The following is a 25,302-nucleotide window of genomic DNA, read 5'->3' as shown; positions in this document are numbered from 1 at the left end:
TACATTTTCTACATTCATATCTTCAATCATATGTTTCCGAATGCTTACTGGAAAACTGGTTTAAAAGAAAGGTGACTAGTTATTGGTCTTGCTCTGACAGCTGTGGAAACCATTTCTTGATGGTCAGTGTCCCATTTACAATCTATAGCAGCGAACCCTTGGGGAAGAGCTGAGGGATAGAGGGATATGAAATACGCTCCAAGCTCTTCTATTGCCCGTGTATACTTAATATCCAGTTCTGAATGATTCAACACTACTGACACTAACTCCAAAGAGATCTTTCTAAAGGCAAAATTCAATCTTATATTTTTCTCTTTAAAATTACACAACATAGTTAAGTGGTTTTATGAATCTAAATTGTTTTAAATTCTAATGACAGGAGTTAGCAGATTTAGTGCATAAAAGATATTTTCTAGGCACTGGACCAAATTAGGTCTTGTTTAAAAAACACTAAATATAGGATTTCCAAGGTATTGAATCCCATTTTGATTCGTTCTTTCCACCCAGATAAGTAATGATACAAATGTTTCAGGGTGCAAAATGTTTAGGAAAACTAATATTCTCACTTCCTATAGCCAGTAATGTGTAAGATTTCGTATGTAAAACTCATACTGCCAAGCAGCTGCAATTCTGCTTCGATCAGCTTATATTATGATATATGATCAAATCTTGCTAACTCTGGGAGAGTAGATACTTTATAAAGACACATATTTTAGTTGACTTATTGATACAGTAGACTCTCACCAACTTGGAAAATTCGGTTTAGAATTAAGGCAAAGTTGGAAACCTGAAAACTACTTTCATTGCATAATTTGCAGTTTTAAGAATTTCAGAACTGAAAGCAGAAATAAGTTATGCTAACTAAGATGTCCACAGAAATAACCTCTTAATAGTTATGCTAAAAATAGTCTATATTTCACCGGGCACAGTGGCTCACGCCTGTAATCCCAGCACTTTGGGAGACCAAGGCGCGTGGATCATGAGGTCAGGAGATCGAGACCATCCTGGCTAACATGGTGAAATCTTGCTTCTACTAAAAATACAAAAAATTAGCTGGGCACGGTGGCGGGCGCCTGTAGTCCCAGCTACTCAGGAGGCTGAGGCAGGAGAATGGCGTGAACCCGGGAGGCAGAGCTTGCAGTGAGCTGAGATCGCTCCACCGCACTCTAGCCTGGGCGACAAAGAGAGACTCCATCTCAAAAAAAAAAAAAAAAAAAAAAAAAAAACTCTATATTTCTAGAATGTGTGAAATACCACCCTTAGGGTATGGCAATTATTGTATTTGCTAGGAATCAAAAATTAAAGACAGAAAGCTAAATTGAGGGCATATCAAGGGCATCCTGAATGATTTAGATGAATAATAGTTTGAGTGTGTGTTTACGTATGTGTGTGTGCATGTGCAGTTAGCTCTCTTTTATGGTCTTTGCTCCTTCAGGGAGCAAACTCCATAAACTCCTACTGAGTTTAAAAAAGAGGCTTGCATATTCCATTTACTTTGATCCAGAAGATATGCACATAAATAGTCACTTTCCCTAGTCTATATCTTATTCCAAAAATTAAAAATCATTCTTTGATATGGAGTTGTTTATGTCAATATCTCGAATCTCCTGCTTTAGACCCAGGTAGTTACTAATTTGGATGCCTCTATCCAAAAACATGTTAGAAAAATTTTTCAAAATATATACTTAAGACCTAGCATACTTTTTCAAAATTTCTTTCTCTTAAAACTTTATTGCAGAAAGTACAAGCAACAACAACAAAAAAGATGAATAAACTGGATTTCAACAAAAACACATTTGTGCTTCCGAGAACATAATCAAGAAAGTGAAAAGGCAGTCCACCAATGGGATAACACAGTTTCAAAACATATATCTAATAAAATATTTGAGTCCAGATTATCTAAAGAACTCTTGCAACTTGATAATACAAAGACAACCCAATTTAAAAAATGACAAATGATCTGAAAATAAATTTCTCGAAAGAAGATATACAAATGGCTAATAAGCACATGAAAAGAAACTAAATAGCATTAATCATTAGGAAAACACAAGTAAAAACTACAATAAAAAGCCAATTCACACTCACTAAGATAGTAATAACCAAAAAGACAGATGGTAAGTGTTGGAAAGGATATTAGAGAAATTAGAACCCCATACATTGCTGGTGGGAATGTATAATGGTGCAGCTGCTTTGGAAAATAGTCTGAGGTTTCCTCAAAAAGTTAAACATTGTGTTACTATATGATCCAATATTCTACTTCCAGGTATATACCCAAGAGAAATGAACACATAACACAAACACCTGTACACAAATGTTTTAGAGCAGCATTAATCATAGTAGCCCAAAAGTTGAAACAACTGAAATATCCATAGACTGACAGAAGGATAAATAAAATATGATACATCCATATATGGGAATATTATTCAGCAATAAAAATGAATTAAGTACTGATACATAGTAAAAAATGGATGAATCTCAAAAACATCTTCCCACGTGAAAGAAGTCAGTCACAAAAGACCATGTATTGGATACTTTTATTTACATTTAAGTCCAGAATAGGCAGATATATAGAGACAGAAAGGTTACTGGTTGCATGGGGCTGGGGCAGGAAAACTGGAGAAAATGAGGAGTGATGGTGTAACTGCTAATGAATGGGGACTTTATTTTTGGTGCGATGAAATGTTCTATGACTGATTGGATCATGGTGACGGTTTTGTAACTGAATAAATTAAAAACCATCAAATTGCACACTTCATATGGGTGAATTTTATGGTTTGTAATTTATATCTAATTGCATACTCTTATTATTGCTGTGCTGCATTTTGCTACAACTTTCTTTCCTAAACATAAGATAAAGCTCCTTCATTTGGCTGTGTGCAGTGGCTCAAGCCTGTAATCCCAGCAATATTTGGGAGGCCAATACGGGCAGATCACTTGAGGTCAGGAGTTTGAGACCAGCCTGGGCAACACGGCAAAACCTCATCTGTAATAAAAATACAAAAATTAACCAGGCGTGGTGGTGCATGCCTGTAATTCCACCTATTCAGGAGGCTGAGGCAGGGGAATTGCTTGAACCTGGGAGGCAGAGGTTGCAGTGATCAGAGATTATGCCACTGCACATCAGCCTGGGTGACGGAGTGAGATTGTCTCAAGAAAAAAAAAAAGAAAGAAAGAAAAGAACAAAACAAAACTCCTTCATTTGATCATTATTCTCGTTAAGAGTGTAGGTAGTCCATATAGGCTAGAGCAAAAATGGTGTACAGAGGTAAAACTATATATTCCAGTCTCACACAAGGAAACTTTCAGGTAGGGAAACGTTTTGCTTTCACTTCCTGTAGTCCATTGGTAAAGATTCCTTCCTTCTTTTTCCGTATACATGCATTTCCTAATAAAAGAAACATGCACACCCGTAATGATTATATTTTTTAAAAAGTAAAACATTATATATAGGATATCAGAACCACAAGCAATTTTTTTAAAAGAGCAGTTGCCTCTATTAGTAAATATTCACATGCCACTTATAGTATATTTATAATATTACTATATAAATAGCATTGTCTTTATGCTTCTGTTTAATAATGCTAATGGAATGGTAAATATATAAAAAAGCTCAAATTCATTACATTTTAAATGTTTTAAATGCCTTTTTGACAGCTTTATGCATAAGAAACAAAGTTAGAAATATTTCTGCCTGTGATTATTTTCTGATTTCCCATACATATTTTGAAACACAAGACTTTAAATTTAAATGCTGGCTAGCATACACGGAAAAAATACTGGGTGCTCCAGATGTTTTGTTTAACTTCACTGTGTACATTATTGTTGTTTTCCTTTCTGCTTTTCTTTTCCTTTCACAGACTAGAATGTCAAACAAAGCCACACTGAAGGCCACTTTGATGTAGAAACAGCCAAATTTCTAGGGTCTCTCCAATCGTTTTACACATTTAAAGCTTGAAATATTAAATAAGCTGAAATAAATGCTTATTTTTTAAATTTCCTAAAACACTTCCAATACTTCAGACTAGGCTTGTCATTTGAAAAAATACGGAAGACCAGATCTGAATAAAATTCATTTAACTTCACAGTACATCTGCCATTTGAAAACATTTTTTTTTCTATTGAACACAGCTTAATGAACCTTTAATTTACCTTTCATTCAGTATCCACTGAGGGTTGTTAAAAGGCAAAGTCTAAGTCACTGCACTTAATTACAGTCATCATATGTTATTATGTATTATTATAGAACACCATATGCCAATTATCCTGGGACTTTGATACTGAAAAACTACCAAACTGCACACACATATCACTTGTACTATAGAACTACATTTGAACAATATCTTTGCACATAAACAGTACCTCTAAAGTATTTGCATTTGAGAGTGTATGCTTTATAGATTTCAAAACTAAATATTTTATTTAGTATAATTGTGTCAATTGTTCCCTAATTATATCTAGATATTGGACTACATTCCAACTTACAACCAGAAACTCCAAAAGAAACAGAATTATCATTACATTTGGATATCAAAACACATTGAGATCAAACAATATTTTATACATTTGAGTTTTAGAAAGATGAGATAAGTAACAAGCCAAGATATGTCCAATATTTATTCATGAAATATTAGCAGGGTTGTCATTTTCCCAGTTCCACTGTTGATAGTCAACGAACTTCCCCTTTTCTTTGATGTCTTCTGTGTTTTTCTTACTTCTTAATGTTGTGTCCAGCCAGAAATAGTCTATATTACACATTGCTATCAGAGTTATCTTTTAAAATTGAGCATATTTGGTTTAGTCTCTGCCCCTTTTAAGAACTGCCTTTAGACACCTATTCTTCTTTAGAATAAAGTAAAAAAAAAAAAAAAAATAGCATGAAATACATGGTTTGGCCAGAAGCAAGGCCCAACATGTCTTTCACATCTCATCTAATCTTTTGTTATGACATTTTTCATTTTCACTGTTTTGAGACAGTCCCTGTCACCTGTCACCTGGGATGGAGTGCAGTGGCGCAATCTCAGCTCATTGCAACTTCCACCTCCAAGGTTCAGTCTATTCTTGTGCCTCAGCTGCCCAAGTAGCTGGGATTATGGCATGCAGCACCACACCTGGCTAATTTTTGTATCTTTAGTAGAGACGGAATTTTGCCATGTTGCCCAGGCTGGTCTTGAACTCGTGGCCTCAAGTGATCCCCCTACCTCGGCCTCCTAAAGTACTGGGATTACGTGAACCACTCACTATGCCTGGCCTGTTATGACATATTTTATACACAGTAGTGAGCACCTGTGTACCTACTACCCAGCTAATCAATTTACCTTATTTTTTCTATTTTTAGACTTCTTTTCTATTTTAATATCTGTGCATTCGTAGTTAGTTTTTACAGTTATCATAGTTCAGGTGTCAGTTGTGGCACAATTTTACTTGTTTGTGCATGCATTAACTGGGTTATTATTCTGGGCCTGACTAGACAACTTTCGTCCCTCAGGTTTCAAGTTATTGAACCATTTAAGGATCATTTTAGGAAGAATGAGGAGTCCTGTTTATTGCTGAAAACCCTCCATTGATATCTTTTGGTAAGTTCAGGAAACAGTATCAAAACTTGCAGAATGGGCATCACTGGCTTGGAAGAAAGTCCCAGAGACTAAAATGGAGCGTTGTTTTAATGAACATTGCATCACTATTTCATGAATAGCACAGAGGGTGACACTGCATGGAGAAATATAGGCATTAAAAATTCTGAGTCAAAAAGATTTGAATGAGTTATCCTCTGAATGTAAAATGTTTCAGAAAGAGCTTAATTTACTTTGTATTTTCCTTCTTATATATAAAGAAGATTGATATATAACAACATAATAAGCTTTGCATAAAGCAGACTAAAATAGATCTTACAATAAGTATAAAATAAAAATTGTTTCTCTTTCTTAGAGATACACAAAATAATAGCATACGTTACAATAGTGTCTTAGGTTCAGTGACAGTTTGACAGCTTCACCACTTATATTTTGGACAAGTTGCTTAGCCACTCTGAAATTCAATTTTCTCATCTGAAAAATGGTGGTAATAATAAAACCCAGCTCATAGGGTTATTGCTAAGATTACAGGAGGTAGAACAGTGCTTGGCATATATTAGTGTTCAGTAATGTTAACTGTCCCCGTCTCATCCATTGTTTTATATGGAATTGCTTATGTCTCTAACACCTACTTTATTTTTTCATAAATACTTTTGTCTTCTTCCACTTTTCTACTCTCTTCCTACTCCTCCTTCTCCTTCTCTGCTCTTCCTCTTCTTACTCCTCCTTTTTCTCTTATTATGAAGAATACTAGGCCGGGCGCAGTGGCTCATGCCTGTAATCCCAGCACTTTGGGAGGCCGAGGTGGGTAGATCACCTGAGGTTGGGAGTTCGAGACCAGCCTGACTAACATGGAGGAACCTCATCTCTACTAAAAATACAAAATTAGCCGGGCGTGGTGGTGCATGCCTGTAATCCCAGCTTCTCGGGGGGCTGAGGGAGGAGAATCGCTTAAACCCGGGAGGCGGAGGTTGCGGTGAGCCGAGATCGTGCCATTGCACTCCAGCCTGGGCAACAAGAGCAAAAACTCCGTCTCAAAAAAAAAAAAAATACTTAATTAACATAATGGTAGAAAGAATAATATATCAACAATTCATGCCGGTACTCATCCCTAGCACCACTGACCATCAGTCTACTCCCATGCATGTTCCTATCCACTCTCCCCTCAGATTGAAAAAAAAACAAAACCCCTCAGATATATCATTTTATGCATAGTTATTTCAGTATGTAATTTTAAAAGATAAAGACTATTTTTAATATACCTATAATATCATTATCCACCTAAAATAATTAACAGTAACTCCCTAATACAGTCAAATATCTAGGGAATGTTCAAACCACAATTTTTTTTGAATAAATAATACTTGATGTACTCCGGTTGCAAAGACTGGAAAGTTACTGTATTTATTTCAAAAAAATTCAATAACAACAATTTAAATTATTGAATAAAAGGAGGAAATACAAAACAGTTGTACCTAGGATGCTAGATTTTCTTAACTTTAATGTCTTATATTTAGCAGCTATTAAAAATTTGGCTTTGAGAATATTTTTGATAAATAAAGTAAATCTGGCCTAAAATAACTTGTGTATCACCAAATATATCCTCATATATTAATAGCTTTGATTAGCATTATGTTAGATTGCTATATCTGAGATATATGAGTCAAAAGTTAAATACAGGTTAGTAATTATTCTAAAAAATCTAATCATATCTGCTTCATCTTGTTCTTTGATGCATTTTCTAGAAAGATAATTTTTAGTAAATTCATTCATTAATTTAACAGCTACCAAGAACTTACTATGTGCTGCCAGTCACTTCTAGACATAGGGAGCAGAACAGTGAAAAAAAGCTAAAATCCCCACCCTTATGGAACTCACTTCTAGTAGAATGAGAGAAACAAAAAACAAACACACAGGAAAATTTCATGTATACAGTGTGTGAGATGGTGCATGGAAAGAAAAACCCTGGATAGGAAATGGGGTGCAAATGGTAGGGGAGGGGGCTTGCAGTTTTAAATAAGTGGTGAAAGAAGTCCTAACTGAGGTTTTCTTTTTATGACTATCATTCCATTTGAATTACTGTCTTTTATAAGGAACACATCAAACTAATAATAAAATAATGAGTATTCAGCCCCACAATAACCATTCGTTTCTATTCCGTTCTTCTCTTGAGTAACACTGAACATAAACACCAAAATTCAGCTGTAGGTCAAGCAGGTTGCAAAGGACTTCGTTGACACAAAACTGTAGGACAGACTTGAAATACATTCTTCACAATACTTCAGAATAAATGAAAATATAATTCATGCCAGTAACAAGGTTAAAAAAATAACACTTGAACATTTTCACTTCAATTCAGACAAGTAATTGTATTAGTACAATGAGCCGAGGAACAAACCTCCTGTCTGATGTTCCAGGTAACCGTGGTAACCTCTCTTTGGAGCTATTGAATTACACTGTCTACATGAGTATTTTCTATGTAACTTACGATGATGATTTAGAAGAGAAATATAGAGCTGCTCTGTATTTCCATGACTGATCTCAAAGTTGTAAGATCACCACTTTTGCAATCACTTCTTTGTTACAGGACCAAATAAAATTTTTTCGAGGCAACTCTAATAACAAACAATATAAACTTTGATCCTGTTTAACCCTTTCAGATATAAAACAAATCTGATATTAGCATTACAAAAAAATCACTAATCAAATAATGTCTCATTAGTAACTGAGGACAGAAGGCAATTGTGGTATTCAATTTATACATTTGGCCTAAAAATTCTTTAATGATATTTTAAAACATCACTGAGTGCCAACAAATTTGTGGCAAGGCTAGGACTCTCTAAGCAGTATGAATGGGCACAACACTTTAGGAACACATACTGAAGTTCTTAAAATGTCTATATTTATAGTTCATTTCTATAATCTAGCCTAAGAAATTCAAATAAAATAGAACAAAATTACATGCATACAAATTTTCATTGCAATTATTCATAAAAAAGCAGAGTGACTTTTTTGTCTCTTTAAATATTTATTAACTTTTCCGTTTTTCAATAATTAACCTAGGATATAGTTATATTCAGTAGAAAGAAAAGCAATTGGAGACCTCTTAGTGATACATGTAACAATGAGAAGTCTAGTAGCAATGTTGTTCAAGATGGACAAGCCACCCTCCATTTTAAGTTGCAAAGGTAACTCATACAATGATATAGAATCAAGGGAGGGAATAAAATTCTTGCCAAACGTATTTAAAGTATGACTCTTTTCACTTTAGACATACCTAGATAATTTTGCATGTCCTCAAATGTTCATATGCAAATATTTGTTGTCTAATTTTATTTTATTTTATTTTTTATTTATTTATTTGTTTTTTTGAGACAGAGTCTCGCTCTGTCGCCCGGGCTGGAGTGCAGTGGCGCAATCTCGGCTCACTGCAAGCTCCGCCTCCCGGGTTCACGCCATTCTCTTGCCTCAGCCTCCGAGTAGCTGGGACTACAGGCGCTCGCCACCGCGCCCGGCTAATTTTTTGTATTTTTTAGTAGAGACAGGGTTTCACTGTGGTCTCGATCTCCTGACCTCGTGATCCGCCCGCCTCGGCCTCCCAAAGTGCTGGGATGTTGTCTAATTTTAAAAAGATAACTATAAAAATAACAACTAGCGTTTATTAAGAATTTACATCATGACTTTAAATCTAAATAAAACCTTTTGAAAGTGGTTATTTAATGATCCCCATTTTCAGATAAAGAAACTAAGATTTTGAAAGGTTAGGTCACTTGCCTATGGCAGGATAAACATGTGAATTCAGGATACATGACTCCCCAATTCCTAATCACAACACTAGCCTGTCCTTTTTTGCGTAAAGCTTGTAGAACTCTTCCAACAGTCCTGAGTGGCAACTAATGTAAAGACTCCATGGCAAACTCTAGAGCTTGTTTTGATGTTGTGGGTTTTACCCTGTGACCATATTTTCTGAACCACAAAATGTACATATATTCTGACAAGTTCAAATATGCTTATAGGGAAAAAAGAATATGTGAAGTAGAAACAATCCTAGAAAAGACAGAATATATGACTGCCACACCATATAGTTAAAAACAGCAGCTGATATGAAAAAATACCAGAGAGTTAATACTGAAACTCTGGTGAGGACCAGACTTAAGAAGTCACTGGGGAATTAAATAACTAGTTATTTCATCTCTTTTCATGTTTTTCATTGCTCAAATTTGCTTACAATTTTTCTTTAATATCCTTTGTTTCTGCTTCTCTGATTTTTCTTTCAAATGCTTTGCGATATCATTTCCTTCCAACAAATACCCTAAGCTGTTTTGATACAAGAAATTGGTGGCTGTGTCCATTCGGCCCGATAACATTCCGCACTCAACTGATACAACCAATTAATTGGGTATGGTACACAATCTCACACACCAAACTTATAAAGCATGTTCAGCATGAGATCACATGTTTAAATATAATATTTTATACAGCAATGATACAAATGTGTTATTCTCTCCCAGAGGTATGTAAGGGTAATATGTGTGAATATATAAATATATGAAAAACGGTATGCACACAACTGACATAACAAAAAGAGAAAAGAATGACTTCCATATTAACTTATAATTTAATAGAAGCAAATGGAGACAACTTAGTAAAGTAGGCTTTGAAAATCCAATGATAAGGTTATGTTTCCAAAAGTTCGTGTAAAGGAATACATGACCTATAATAGCATATATTTAAAATACCTTAGCATAGTCAGAAATAAAAACAGAGCTGAAAAATATTCTTTACACTAAAACAAGTCAGACACGCTTTGTGGCATTAATTGGCATGTGTTATTTATTGACTGAGAACTTTAGGAGACACTTGCACTTACCTAGAGAGTGAGTCAGTGTTTGTGCTTGCCCCTGCAGTGCACTAACTGGCACTCAAGTGACCTAATTGGCTTCTTCCTAGCACTGTTGTAACATCAAGAGAAGCCAGCTAAGTCCTCAGTACAGGAAGGTCACCGTTTTTAGACACAACTTCAACCTACTAATAGAACATCTTGAATGACATCCGTTTTATAACACTGAGATTGTATGTCTTAAAAAGGGTCTAGAGCAATAGGTCAACAAATTCACAAACATAGGAAAGCACAGTTACTGCAAAAATCATTCACTCACATACAAAATATATGTTATACTATTAATATATTTACTATGTACTTTTATTTTTCAAATAAATATTAGTGATAGATTAATAAATACGTATTTACTTTAATATGGTACTGAATTCATACCAAAGCAATTCATTCAAAGTAATTCACCATGCTTTCTCAATCAACAAACATTAAAAGGTCAACTAAAATAATATAAGTCTATTAAAAAGTATCTGCATATTTAACATGTTGGGATTCACTGTACCATAGCATAATTTTCCTTTGATAGGTAGTGACTCATTCAAACACCTTAGGCAAACAATGTGCTACACTTTAGTAATTATAATAATGTTATCAATTTTAAAAGCCAGCCACTTTACTCCATCAATGAGCTGAAGCAACGGTAGAAGATTAGGAAGGCTTATCAGTTCAAGACACTTTCAGACAAGTCCAGCAGTTATACAATTAAGTTTTAATGATTTCTCCATCATCTAGGAGATTCTCATTATATGCAATAAAAGCTAACCTAATAGTGTTTTAAAATTCCTTATTTCACCGAATCACCACAAGGTCTAATAATTCTATGTTCGAATCCTAATAATAAAAATTTACACTTTTGCAGAGAATTACATAAAATGTCTAAGACAATATTTTGAAAACTGATCGATTTAAGATTTTTTAAAATACAGTTTTTGGAAGTCTCTCCTCCCCCAAACAATTAAAACATAAGTGGCATATGGGGAATTTAACCAACATATAATTGCTGTCCATTTTCTTAATGGTTGATCTATTTTAGAGGAGCCCATGCTCCCAGTTGAGTTTTCCATGGAAGATACCAAGTGCATACTTTTTCAAAGGTATTCTGATTGCCAATTTTGCGTCCCAGATGGTTATTTATTGAGTTAAAATATAACTCGACCAATGTTTACAAATCAATAAATTATAAATCTTATCTCCAGGACTATTTTCTTCATAAGCTTTCATTTTCATTTTCACTACCACAGTTTGCTGTCTTTGATGCTAAATTTTTCACTTTATTACCAAGTGAACTTGATAGCAAGAGCTAAGTTAAACTTTGCGCTCATCCTCAGTCACAGAAGACCCCAAGAGACGTCCTCCCAAGTTTGTGAGAGATAACACTGAATGGAAGAATCTCCTTATCTCTCCAAATCTTCACAAATGCCTTTCTTTTGAGGTGGTCTATCACAACGTTCAATATTTTGTTTTGTTTTTAATTCTCTTGAGTCTTTGAATATTATTCATACACTTTAGAAAGTTCTGAAATTTCTTCTCTCATATTACTCTTTATTTCTATAACTTTTAAATTATTTCAAATGACGTCCATCTATAACTTTTAAAAATCATCCATTGCTGTGAGGAGTAAGAAGTGTAAAAACACATTTTTTATTCTATTGTTTTACAAGCTCAACTTTTATTTTAGATTCAGGGGTACATGTGCAGGTTTGTTACATAGGTATACTGCATGAAGCTAAGGATTTCAGGTTCAAAAGATCCCAACATCCAGGTAGTGAACATAGTACCCAAAAGGTAGTTTTTCAGCCTTTGCCCCACCTCCCTTTCCCACTGTAATAGTTCCTAGTGTCTCTCATTCCCATCTTTATTTCCCGGAGTACCCAATGTTTAGCTCCCAACTACAAATGAGAACATGTGGTATATGGTTTTCTATTCATATGTTAATTCACTTAGGATTATGACCTCCGGCTCCATTCAAGTTGTTTCAAAGACTTCATTTCATTCTTTTTTTAGCTACATTGTATTTCATGGTATATATGCACCACATTTTCTTTATCCTATCTACCATTGATAGGCACATGGGTAGATTCCATGTCTTTGCTATTTTGAATGGTGCTATGATGAACATACAAGTGGCTGTGTCTTCTTGGTCTAACAATTTGCTTTCCTTTGGATATATACCTAGTAGGGATTGCTGGGTCAAAGGGTAGTTCTGCTTTTAGTTCTTTGAGACATCTCCAGACTGCTTTCCACAGTAACTAAGCTAATTTTCATTCCCACCAACAGTGTATAAGCATTCCTTTTTCTCTGCAGCCCTGCAGCATCTGTTATTTTTTGTCTTTTTAATAATAACCATTCTGACTAGTGTGAGATGGTATCTTATTGTGGTTTTATTTTACATTTCTCTGATAATCAGTGATGTTGAGCATTGTTTTCATACGTTTGTTGGCCGCTGATATGTCTTGTTTTGAGAAGTGTCTGTGTCCTTTGCCCACCTTTTAATGTCTGTTGTTGTTGTTTGCTTGTTGAGTTGTTTACATTTCTTATGAAATCTAGATATTAGTCCTGGGTTGGAAGCATAGTTTGCAAATACATTCTCCCATTCTGTAGGCTGCCTGATTACTCTGCTGATAGCTTCTTTTGCTGTGCCAAAGCTCTTCAGTTTAATTAGGTCCCACTAGTCAATTTTTGTTTTTGTTGTAATCGCTTTTGAGAACTTAGTCATAAATTCTTTCCCAAGGCCCATGTCCAGAATGGTGTCTCCTATGCTTTCTTCTAGGATTTTTATAGTTTGAGGTCTTACATTTAAATCTTTAAGAGATGCATTTTACAAGGTAAGAAAACTCAGCATATTTCTATCTTGATCAAAAATAGGAATCCACAACCTTCTTTTAAAAAACTGAGGATTCAGTATTGAGTGCTTAGGCAATTAACTTTAAAAATCAAAGGGAAATAATTAAATAGGCCTTGACATTTACAGAGATTTACAGGATCCCTCCAAATTTCCTTTTAATTTATTGATTCTTGGTTGAATGACAACATGGGTTAGGAAAGCTGTTGTCTCTGTTGTGGGCAAACACTTGATTGCCTACATGTGTGTTCACAAGAGATATCTCACCTGTTTTGGGATGATGGTAGCCACATACTGAAAAGCCTGACAAGGTCTTTGATAGGGGCAAGGATCAAGGATAATCTAGAGTGGATACATTTCCTTCCTGTCACATTAAACTCTAAATGCAAGACTTTTTTTTTTAAAACAAGAATTTATTAACAATATTTTCCAGCCGGGCGCGGTGGCTCACGCTTGTAATCCCAGCACTTTGGGAGGCCGAGGCGGGCGGATCACGAGGTCAGGAGATCGAGACCACGGTGAAACCCTGTCCCTACTAAAAATGCAAAAAAATTAGCCGGGCGTGGTGGCGGGCGCCTGTAGTCCCAGCTACTCGGAGAGGCTAAGGCAGGAGAATGGCGTGAACCCGGGAGGCGGAGCTTGCAGTGAGCCGAGATCGCGCCACTGCACTCCAGCCTGGGTGACAGAGCGAGACTCCATCTCAAAAACAAAAACAAAAACAAAAACAAAAACACAATATTTTCCAGGAAAAGCATCCAAACTAACCAAGAAACAATCCCACCTCACCATAAGCCATTCAGGGTAAAAGAGCAGTTGTGTAACAGCCACAAGGGTTTTCCCTCTTTTCCAGTTATAAGCACTTTCAGTTGTTTCTGCTGCTGAAAAAGCAGGTACTGAGCATGTACTTTGTTGCAGTCTCAGTGCAAGGTGCTGGATACAGCACTGAAGAGACAGTCCCTGCCCTCATGGAACTTCCAGTTTGGTGTACAATTTAGATAAGCAACTACACACAGCACTACATGATAGTGATACGGAGGCCCAGGAGCACTCAAGAAAGCTGCCTAACCCAGGCTTGGAGGGTTAGGAAAGGCTCCTCAGAGAAGGTGACAGGGAATCTAACTACTTCTGTGGGTGCAATGTCATTTTCTGTTTGTGGTTACTATAACTTGTGTCTTTCCCTGAAATGTGGATCTGTCTCATCAACCTCTCCTTTCATACACCTAGTTCTGGAGAGTGGTGGAATGCTCACCCTGTTTCAGTGATTGCAGAGTGGCTACATTTCAGGATTTCCACTTGTTCTCTGCAGTGCAGTGAATACAGACACTGAAGGGGCTAACTGGTTGAATCTCAAAGTGCATTCAGTTACACTGTTCCCGTTATACATCCTTTCACTCATATCTGGAGCTTGGTAGCAACATGAAGACCAAATACTGTTATGTGAGAGGGTCTCTGACCTTCTTGATTCAGTTCGCTATATCTCTGTTGCTCACAGCTACATGGAAACTTACATAACTAAATTCGGAATCAGCTTTCAATTCACTCTACATTATTGATAAAAGGGCTAGGTTTTTCTCTGGTTCGGTGAACACGGTTTATAACAGTATTGTTTCCTGAATGTGCTTTTAAAGCTCATAGTGACTTCTGACTCTGTCTTTTTTTTCTCCATGACCTTTGACAAGGATTGCAGCCAGCTGCAGTGGAAGAGCTTACCATATGTTGAAAACTGTATTCTGACATCTGCTCTTACATTCCTTGGTTCAAACATAAACATGTGTCTAAAATGACTTGAATTACACAGCCTTGCTTCTCTTCACTGGTGACAGAGATGGGGCTGGTAGGACATCATCCATTTAAACTGGGATTACTATACTCTTTTGACATGGTTTAACAAGATCATTAAATCTGGTCATAGCTATCTAATGATTTAAAGACTATCCCCTTGCAAATTCTATGTAGAAGCAGCTCACTTTGTTTTTTACTCCGAAAGAATCTAATAATAGGCATTAACAGTTTTAAAGCAAGGTTACACAGCTCTGCAGCATACTAAAATGAATATTATTTGTTTTCCCAGTGATTTACAATAAGACTGCAGCAAGGGAGTCTTGATGACAATAGAAGCACTAGGTTGTTAAGCATCTCCTAAATGTGGGTCCGTCAAGCAGCACAGTTCCCAGGTCAGTAAATTACCTAAGGTCTCAATAGGAATGTCTCGTCCAGGATTCAAATTCAGCTCTGACATCAAAGTCACTTGAATTTCCAGGTCTCCTAGCTGCCTTCATAGTGACTGTTCCTTCTTTTTAAATGTTGGTTAGAAGATTTGTAATTTTTTTCTCACTTTTTACTCTGATATATTATTAATATATTTAATTGTCAAAAATGAATTTTTAAATCAATAAGTGATTAGATGAAGTACTTTTCAAACTATGCATTATGTAATCATATCTTAAGGTAACAAAAAAGCTTCCTTCTACTTAAAGCCAAGCCAATTTAGTTGGAGTTTTGGTTAAAACCAAGCCAATTTTGTTGGAGTTTTACAAACAGCTCCACCAGGAAGGATTTCTATGCAGAGAGTTTTCATTGGCCCCTCCAGATCAGCTCCACCCTTCTTCAGGCTGCTTTCTTCCCAGAGAAGCTAAGAAGTATGAGCTACACGAGTAAGATCACTTTCACTCTGGCTGCTAGTTGGATTTGGCCAATGAGGGGCAAGAGTTGGAGACCACTGGTCAGGAGGAGAGTGAGGTCAGAGTGTTTGTTTCCCAAGCTTCCTCCCTGATAAATCACAGAAAGTTGACCCTGTCCCTGACTCAAGGCCACGGCTACTCCAGTGATGTCTTCTACCTAACTCTCTCCTTTCAGACTGTTTCATCTGCCCCTTGCCCTTTAGGGAGAGGGCAGTCAAGGCTCCCTGGTTGCTAGCCCTGAGGCACTTTGCCTAAAATTGCCTACATCTTTACTCAACTTGAGTATATGATCTGTTTCCTCAGTGATACAATCCCAAATAAGTAACATATCCTGGACTTGGACCTTAGAGAAATGAGCATCATCACTTGATTTCTTAAGAAACTACATCGTTTGAACCTGTTGTCTTGGTGGTTTTGTTGTCGTTTTTTTTTTTCTTCTTTTCCCCAAGAGTAAACTATTTTCTTCATGGAAAATCTCTATCCTAACCCCAACAATACTACCATCTTCACAATACAACTCCATAGACTGATTTGCTTTTGATTGCTGCCTCTAAAGAGAGTCTATGTAAGATCTAGACAATGACAGTTGAAGAGAACTGGAATAAATTCCTGGGATGAACCTGGTTCCTGGGTATACAGGATTTCTGAACTTCACATTGTTTTACCCATCATGGAATTTTGACTATTAAGTGACAGCTGAATTATTGCAATGTCACAGAGTAACTCAGCAGGATTTAGGATTATGAAAACATTTGTATCACTTATTAGTTAAATAGTATTTAAAAATTAAACAAGTGATTTGACAAATATGAATGTAGTTGCCTAATATAGATAATTTTTAAGCGTTATTTTAAACTGTTAAAAAGCTTGAGGAACAAATCCTTCCAAAAACAGAATGGGCTGGGTACAATGGTTCATGCCTGTAATTTCAGCACTTAAGGAGGCAGAGGCAGGAGCACTGGTTTAGCCCAAGAGTTTGAGACTAGACTGGGCAATGTAGGGAGATCCATCTCTATAAAAAATAAAAGTAAAAAAAATAGTGGGGACATAATGGCACATTCCTCTGGCCTCAACTACTGGAGAGGCTAAGGCAAGAGGATTACTTGGGCCCAGAAGGTGGAGGCTGCAGTGAGCTGTGATGACAACACTGCATTCCAGCCTGGGTGACAAAACAAGACCCTGTCTCAAAAGCAGTAAAATAAATATAAACAGCCTGTTTATATTTATTTTACTCTGCCTCCTAAAGTGCTGAGATTACAGGCATGAACCGTTGCGCCTGGCCCAGTCTATTTTTCGAAGGATTTGTTCCTCAAGCTTTTTAGCAGTTTAAAATAACGCTTAAAAATTACCTATATTAAGCATTTTATAAAAATATGTGTAGAAAAATATGTTAAGTATGAAATACATTATTATCACAAAGTTTACAAGTAAAAAATTTATTTAGTAAATAAACCAAAGTTTCTTTGGTTCTTTCTCCACAGATATATTTATAAGTGAAATAGGAAGGGGAGTTTAATATATTGAAATCCAAGTATGATTTCCCTTGCAGCCTATGAGCACTTTCATCTTTCTCTTGAAAACAGAGTCTGTGAGTGCTTGCTAAATACAGTTAGGGTTTGTTTTCTTTCTGCGTGTTTTTGGGTTTTCACAAACCAAAACAGATTAAAACATATATGTATATATATATATATATATATATACATATATATATATCTATAAAATAGTTAAATAGTTCTTGCTAAATGATTGGTTAAGATTAATTTTATAAAATCAAATGAAAAAATTAGCCCCATTATAGTGACAAATGGATCAATAGCATTTCCTTGCCCTAAATAATATAAGTGCATTTATGGTTCTATGATGGTAGTAATTCCTAGCCACCACTTTGGAAGAAATAGCTGGGCATTTCAAATGTCATTCACGGCTGGGGGAAAAACACACACACACACACACACACACACACACACACACACACACACAGCCAAACTTCCTGCCCTACAAACAGGATGGAGAGGCACCGATAACAATCATTATTACAAGTTAAGTGGTATCACAAGCCCAAGTTCAAATTTATCTTCCCAGCATCTAGCAAAGAGCTAGCTGAGCCAACAATCTCCAAAAACAAGATTGCCATAGAATGAGCAAAATATCAAGGCCTGTGACCTTGAGTTTCTTTCTCCATCAATAATCCTGTCAGGATGGCAAAAGTACATTGTTTAACCAAAACAAGCTCCTGCAGTTTTCCTTCAAGATTAAGTTTCTGTCTCTATTACGTCACCCAAATAGTAATGCTAAATTAGAAAAGATTGAAAGCATTAGACATTTATCCTCTCTTCATTCAAAGTTAACACAACACCATCTCTTTCCACTGTTCTAACAGTAATTAGATGGGTTTTGTTCATGTCAAATAGAAGAAAATAAAGACTCCTTTCCCTCTTTTCTTTCTTAAACTTACCAAGAAACTTCTGGGCTCCCCTTGCACCTGTGATCCAGCTTTCCTGCTACCATAATGTATGAGTTCCAGTTGTGGTTAAGTCCCATCTGTTTGAATCCAGTTGGAGACTTCTATATTTACCCAAGTGCATCTATATATCTCCTTTAATGCAAGACTTTCATTAGTACAACTTAGAATGGCTAATACAGGCAAAATTACATGGGCACAAGCTCATGGATTTACTACAATATATAATTTTGTGGTGTATAAAACTATATATATATATATATTTGTGCAAGTAAGCAGGTGAAACTAAATAACTGATTTTATTCCTTATATTTGGAAAGTGAATGGAAGATGAGAAATAATCTATGTTTCCTAAGACTGAGGAAATTTAGATATTTTTGATTCAAATTTGGGCACTGCTATATCCTTCTTTCCACTTACATTCTCCCTGCCCATCCATGGAACAATCTAGAGTACTTGGTTTCTTTTGCCATCACTTTCGCCAGCCCTAGCAGAAGACTATGAAGTTGTGCATTTGAAGTGTCTATGAATGAAGACTTTAAACAGGAAAACATACAGCACATGTAACAGCAACAGATGTAATAGACGGAATATTTTCATTTAAAATTCCAGTGTAGATTTATTTTCTCATACTTTATTTTCACTGAATAATAAAACCAGCTGATCAGAATTCTGCTTATAAAATGCTTTCCTTGCTGCTTAAAATCATTATTGACTTATGAAAGACCATTAGCTTTTTCATCTGCACATGAACTAATTCCAATTTATTTAGACTTTTCTCATTGGTAATATTTTCTGGCATTTTAATGAGGTTGTTGCCCTGATCTAGTCTTTTCTTAAATACCTCATATTCCAATTTTTTAAGAAAAGAAAAAAAAATGGATGACTGCATGACTATGTATTTATAAAGTTACAAAAATATTATGCCTCTCTGAAGGATTTTTTTTTTTTTTCTTTTTTGAGACAGAGTTTCGCTCTTGTTGCCCAGGCTGGAGTGCAATGGCACGATCTCAGCTTACTACAACCTCTACCTCCTGGGTTCAAGCCATTCTCCTGTCTCAGCCTCCCAAATAGCTGGGATTACAGGCATGTGCCACCACGCCTGGCTAATTTTGTATTTTTAGTAGAGATGGGATTTCTCCATGTTGGTCATGCTGGTCTCGAACTCCCAACCTCAGGTAATCCGCTCACCTCGGCCTCCCAAAGTGCTGGGATTACAGGCATGAGCCACGGCACTCGGACTGAAGAACTTCTTTGTAAACTCGCAGTCAGCTTGTGGTCCACCCTGAGTCCCAGATCTTGTCCTACTATGTATACCCTGTAGCTAACACAGTGAAATAGCTAATATAGTAGGGCTATTAGCTTTAATGCCCAGATAGTAATGATCATTTTGAGTTATATTTGTAAAGTTACTTGTATAAATATTAACAATGTTCAATGTTAATAATTAAACACAACATACTAGTCATACAATTAAGATTAATTTTAAAGAACTATGCAGAACAAAGGCATTAATTGAAAATATTTAAAACAATGCCTATCCGTCAAATGTAGCAGTTGCCATTTGTGGGGTATCTGACAGACTGCTCACACTCTGTAACCTTTTTTATAAGTGAAGTCTATAAAACTGAAATCATATCACAGAACTTTTGGAACATGTGGATGAAATTCTATTTGTATTTATGAACTTTTCTTCCTTTCTTTCGCCACAGATATGTTTATAAGTGAAACAGGAAGGGGACTTTAATATATTGAAATCCAAGTATGATTTCCCTGGCAGCCTATGAGCACTTTCATCTTTCTCTCGAAAAAAGAGTCTGTGAGAGCTTGCTAAATACAGTTGGGGTTTGTTTTCTTTCTGTGTGTCTTTGGGTTTTAACAAACCAAAACTAGCTTTTTTTCCCTCTCTTAGCAGGGGTGCCCACAATTCACACTCTTTCATTTTGCTGCTATCCAGCTCTCAGATATAGCTGACACCATGGGTTTCAGAGACCTGAAAAGCCCTGCTGGCATCCATGTGCTCAATGATTACCTGGCAGAAAAGAGCTACATCGAGGGTTATGTGCCACCACCAGCAGATGTAGCAGTATTTGAAGCAGTCTCTGGCCCATTGCCTGTGAACTCGTGTCTTGCCCTGTGTTGGTATAGTCACATCAATTCTCATGAAAAGAAAAGGCCAGCCTTCCAGGAGTGAAGAAATCTTTGGGCAAATATGGTCCTGCTAATGTCGAAGACATTACAGGAAGCGGAGCTACAAATAGTAAAGATGATGATGACACTGATCTCCTTGGATCTGATGAGGAAGAGGAAAGTGAAGCAGCAAAGAGGTTAATGGAAGAATGGCTTGCCCAGAATGAATCAAAGAAAGCCAAAAAACACGCCCTTGTTGTTTTTCATCATACTAGATGTGAAACCGTGGGATGATGTGGCAGATATGGCAAAACTAGAAGAATGTGTTAGAAGCATTCAAGCAGGCGGCTTAGTCTAGGGCTCCTCTAAACTAGTTCTGATGGGATATGGAATTTAAAAACTTCAAATCCAGTGTGTAATTGAAGATGATAAAGTTGGAACAGATACGCTGGAGGAGCAGGCCACTGCTTTTGAGGATTCTGTGTAGTCTATGGATATGGCTGCTTTCCATAAGACCTAAAATTCACCCCAGATCATTGCACTTAAAATAAAAACTTGAAAAAAAAATAAACACAGCTCAAAGTCTCCTATTGATGTCTGTAAATAGCAAGAAAACAATAATTATTTAGAGATAACAGAATTTCACTTCCTTTGAAAAATTTGTGGGAAAGGAGATGAATAAAAGATGTTTAAAGAAAAAATAAATACGTACATACAGAAACAGGTAAAATAGCTTCAGAAAGCATTGACTTAACATGAAGTGTCATTATTTTATTCAAAAAGGTTAATAACAATATTTCTTGGGCCAAGCATTTCCAATACACCACCAGAAGAAACCCATTATAAAGCAACGTCCCTGACAACTCCTTCTAAATTCACGATGAGGATTATACAAAGATTCATCATATTATTTTTCAGTCAAGACTAGTAGGTAGGAGGAAAAAGCAAAACTGAGCCATCTAATCTATTCACTACTTTTTCTTTTCACCAATGGCAGGATTAGGTTTAGACAGCCCGAAGAAAACAGCACAGGTCTTAATGTTAAGGATACTGCTGAAAGGTGACACTCTAGCTGCCGTAGAGAAAATAGTTTAACAATCTGGGTAGACTCAAAAAGCCTTTCCTTAGACCTCACTTATTGTAATTCCACCTCTTTTCTAAAAATGAGCTTACCAGCTTTCATACAGATGTCTTGCTCCCACAGATACAGAGCGTCTGCATGTGCTTTTTGTCTTTTCAGAAGGTTCTCTCTGCCTCCCTCCACCAAGTGTTGATTAGGAATCCCTCGACTTATCATTCCTCCATATTCAGCAGATTTAGCCCCTCAATTATGACATCTCATGGATGTAGGTATGTTTACTTATTGTTTGATTATATTTTGTTTTAACGATTCTTAGATGAATAACTGCCTCCCTCAGTAAAATGGAGACTTGCTCACTGCCTCTACTGAGTTACTAATACATCAGTAGCACCGAGCCCAGGGCCTAGCTGAGGGTGAATAACCAATAAATATTTGACAAATTAATAAAATGACTTAATCAGTAGATAGATGAATACTTAATCAACCAAAAGTTACTAGAATTGATTGACAGATATGGGTGATGGTTCTCTCTCTGGATTTAGAAAACTCCAGGTTTCCACATTTTGCCTAAAGAAGTTTTTCCCTTTCCTTCAAACTAACAATGGTTAGAAAATGTTTACACAACAGTAACCAAACCATTCAGTTGAGAAGCATTTTTCTCATAATAGAAGTTTACTAAATTGTCATTAAAAAAAATCATTGTTCTATTTAAATCAAATATGTCAAGAGTGCTAACAATATTAGTAATCTATTCTCAGAGAACTTAATTAATTGGATGCATTTAATTATGGTACATAGAGTAATTTCAGCATGGGTTTGGAATGTACTCTACAAACACTATTGACTAGCTCTGACAAGAAAGTTAGCCCGAATGCCAGACATGATGGCCTAGGGGTTAGAGGATTCTCAAACAATGTAGTAGTAACAGCTGTGAATTCAGTGGGGGATAACTTAGTGTCTCAATTAACTGTGGAAAGTCCCCTTTATGTTGAAGTCATTGATAACTTGGATTTTAACAGCCAACGATCTGGATTCCTTTTCTCATATGAGTATAAGCAGGAATCTTAGTGACCTTGACATCTGAATGCATGGAGTCATGGATTTGTTACACAGCCACCTAAGGCTCTCACTGCCTGAATCCAGCTGACAGCCTAATTAAACAGCAAGAGTTCCTGGAGGGGAATGTTAATGAGTCTACTTGGCAGCCAACAGTCTGTTCCCCAGATGGTGCAGGGCTTATAAATTGTCAATAGGGTAAGAGTAGTGAAGGAAGTTGAGGAAAATACAGAAAGTATCCTACATCACTGTAACTTTCTAAGATGCTAGGTCCATGATGAAGATATTTGAAGATATGGCAACTGGGGTGAGGGTAGAAAAGTAGTAGCACATCTATTTATCTTGAGCTCTAAGAATACAGGAAGAATTGCTTTGGCTTTTCAAATGGACAACACTCTGTTTTGTCTGGGTAAATTGAAGGGTTATTTCAGGGACGTTTGTCAGGTTGATCGTGACTGAAAAAAATGGTAACGTGATTAAAGCCCTACCATGTTTGTAGTTGGTATTTATTATTTTTCTGTCTATTTTTTCCCTTATAGATAGAATCTAGAGTATGAGAGCTCTCTCTTAATTCAGTTATTATTGAATGAGTAACATCTTGCCAAGAAACAGTCTCCTGTGACCTTCAAGTCGTGTCCTCCCTATTTCAAAGTAGTCAATGTGAAAGCAACTTACATTATCTACAATTAGAAATGAAAATGCTGTTGGGAACAGGCCTCCCAAATCTGGCCATAAACTGGCTCCAAAACTGGCCATAAACAAAATCTCTGAAGCACTGTGACATGGACATGATGGCCATGATGCCCACATTGGAAGGTTGTGGGTTTACTGGAATGAGGGCAAGGAACCCCTGGCCCACTCAGGGCGGAAAAGCACTTAAAGGGGTTCTTAAACCACAAACAATAGCATGAGTGATCTGTGCCTGAAGGACATGCTCCTGCTACAGATAACTAGCCAGACCCATCCCTTTATTTCGGCCCATCCCTTTATTTCCCATAAGGAATACTTTTAGTTAATCTATAATCTATAGAAACAATGCTTATCACTGGCTTGCTGTTAATAAATATGTGGGTAAATCTCTGTTGGAAGCTCTAAGCTCTGAAGGCTGTAAGACCCCTGATTTCCCACTCCACACCTCTATATTTCTGTGTGTGTGTCTTTAATTCCTCTAGTGCCACTGGGTGAGGATCTCCCTGACCCAGCTTGTCTCAGCAAGTGGCACCCATACGTGGGGGCTCGAATCCAGGTTGAAGGGTCACTGGAGTGACGGTTGGAGAACGTGGAAAACTAAGCTGTAGGACACCCGAGTACTCTTAAAGCAATTCCCATGGTGAGTAAGAAGGGGAGCTCAGAAACATCAGGGTAACAATGGGACAAGTGTGGGCTCTGGTTCATTCCACTTTGGAACCTTTTCACACTAATGATGAGGAGGAAGGAGAGTATAACCAAGTAACAGAAGAGGTTACAGAGCAGGTTTGTTTGCCAGCTAAAGCTAAAGTGGCAAAGGAGGGAGAGGTTCATCCCTACCCTTCTGTACCCCCTCATTATTATTTTGAAGAAAAAGAGTGGCCTGACCTTCCAGATCTTTCTTTTCCGGAGGACACTGGGCAAAAAGTAGTTGCCCCAGTGACTATTCGAGCAGTGCCTCACGTGACCACTCTCAGTTCTATTCAGGCAGGAATTCAGCAAGCTAGACAAGAGGGTGATATAGAGGCTTGGCAGTCCCCTGTTAGAATACACCCCCCAGATCAACAGGGAAATATCATGGCTACATTTGGGCCTTTTTCTTTTAAATTCGGGAAAGCACATTTAGTTGATTATATCAAGGCCTGTGATGGTACTGGAGGTAATCTGCATAAAGCTACTTTGTTGGCACAGGCAACGGCAGGACTGAGAGTGGATAAAGGAAATACTTTGTTTCCTGGAGCTTGTTCTAACTGTGGGAAGCTTGGTTATCCTAAAAAAGAATGTAGAAAAAATCAGCGAGTCAGGCCACCAGATAGGGGAAAATAGAAAACTGCTGAGCCTGAAATATGCCCAAAATGTAAAAAAGGAAAACATTGGGCTAATCAGTGTCACTCTAAGTTTGATAAAGATGGGAACCCGATTTCGGGAAACACCATGAGGAGCCTGTCCCAGGCCCCATTCCAAACTGGGGCATTTCCGGCTCAGGCCATTCCCTCACCCCTGTACAATGTCTGTCCCCCACCACAGCCAGTAGTGCCACAGTAGCTTTATGCTGCACAAAAGCTGTGAGCCTTCTGCCTGGGGAATCCCCGCAAAAGGTCCTAACAGGAGTCTGTGGACCCTTGCCAATGGGAACGATATGATTACTTCTAGGAAGGTCTAGTTTAAATTTGAAAGGGGTACAAATACATACAGGAGTCATTGATTCAGATTACAGTGGGGAAATTCAAATTGTTATATCTACTTCTGCTCCCTGGAAAGCAGGGCCAGGAGAGCGCATAGCACAGCTCCTGATTGTGCCATATGTGAGAACGGGAAAAAGTGAAATTAAACGAACAGGAGGATTTGGAAGCACAAATAAACAAGGCAAAGCAGCTTATTGGGTGAACCAAATTAC

At 37.0% G+C, this 25,302-nt stretch overlaps 1 protein-coding gene and 1 pseudogene across 1 annotated transcript in view; one reads left to right on the top strand and one right to left on the bottom strand.

Annotated features, from left to right (window-relative positions):
- The window catches only part of NAALADL2 (N-acetylated alpha-linked acidic dipeptidase like 2), a 948,145-nt gene that overhangs the window by 728,592 nt on the left and 194,251 nt on the right, over positions 1-25,302 (bottom strand). The gene's annotated exons all lie outside the window — the stretch shown is intronic.
- LOC105740483 lies at positions 20,430-21,101 on the top strand (annotated as a pseudogene).

The sequence above is a fragment of the Nomascus leucogenys genome, chromosome 11, assembly GCF_006542625.1.
Source record: "Nomascus leucogenys isolate Asia chromosome 11, Asia_NLE_v1, whole genome shotgun sequence".
Lineage (NCBI taxonomy): Eukaryota > Metazoa > Chordata > Mammalia > Primates > Hylobatidae > Nomascus > Nomascus leucogenys.
This window is presented reverse-complemented; position numbering and strand designations above follow the sequence as displayed.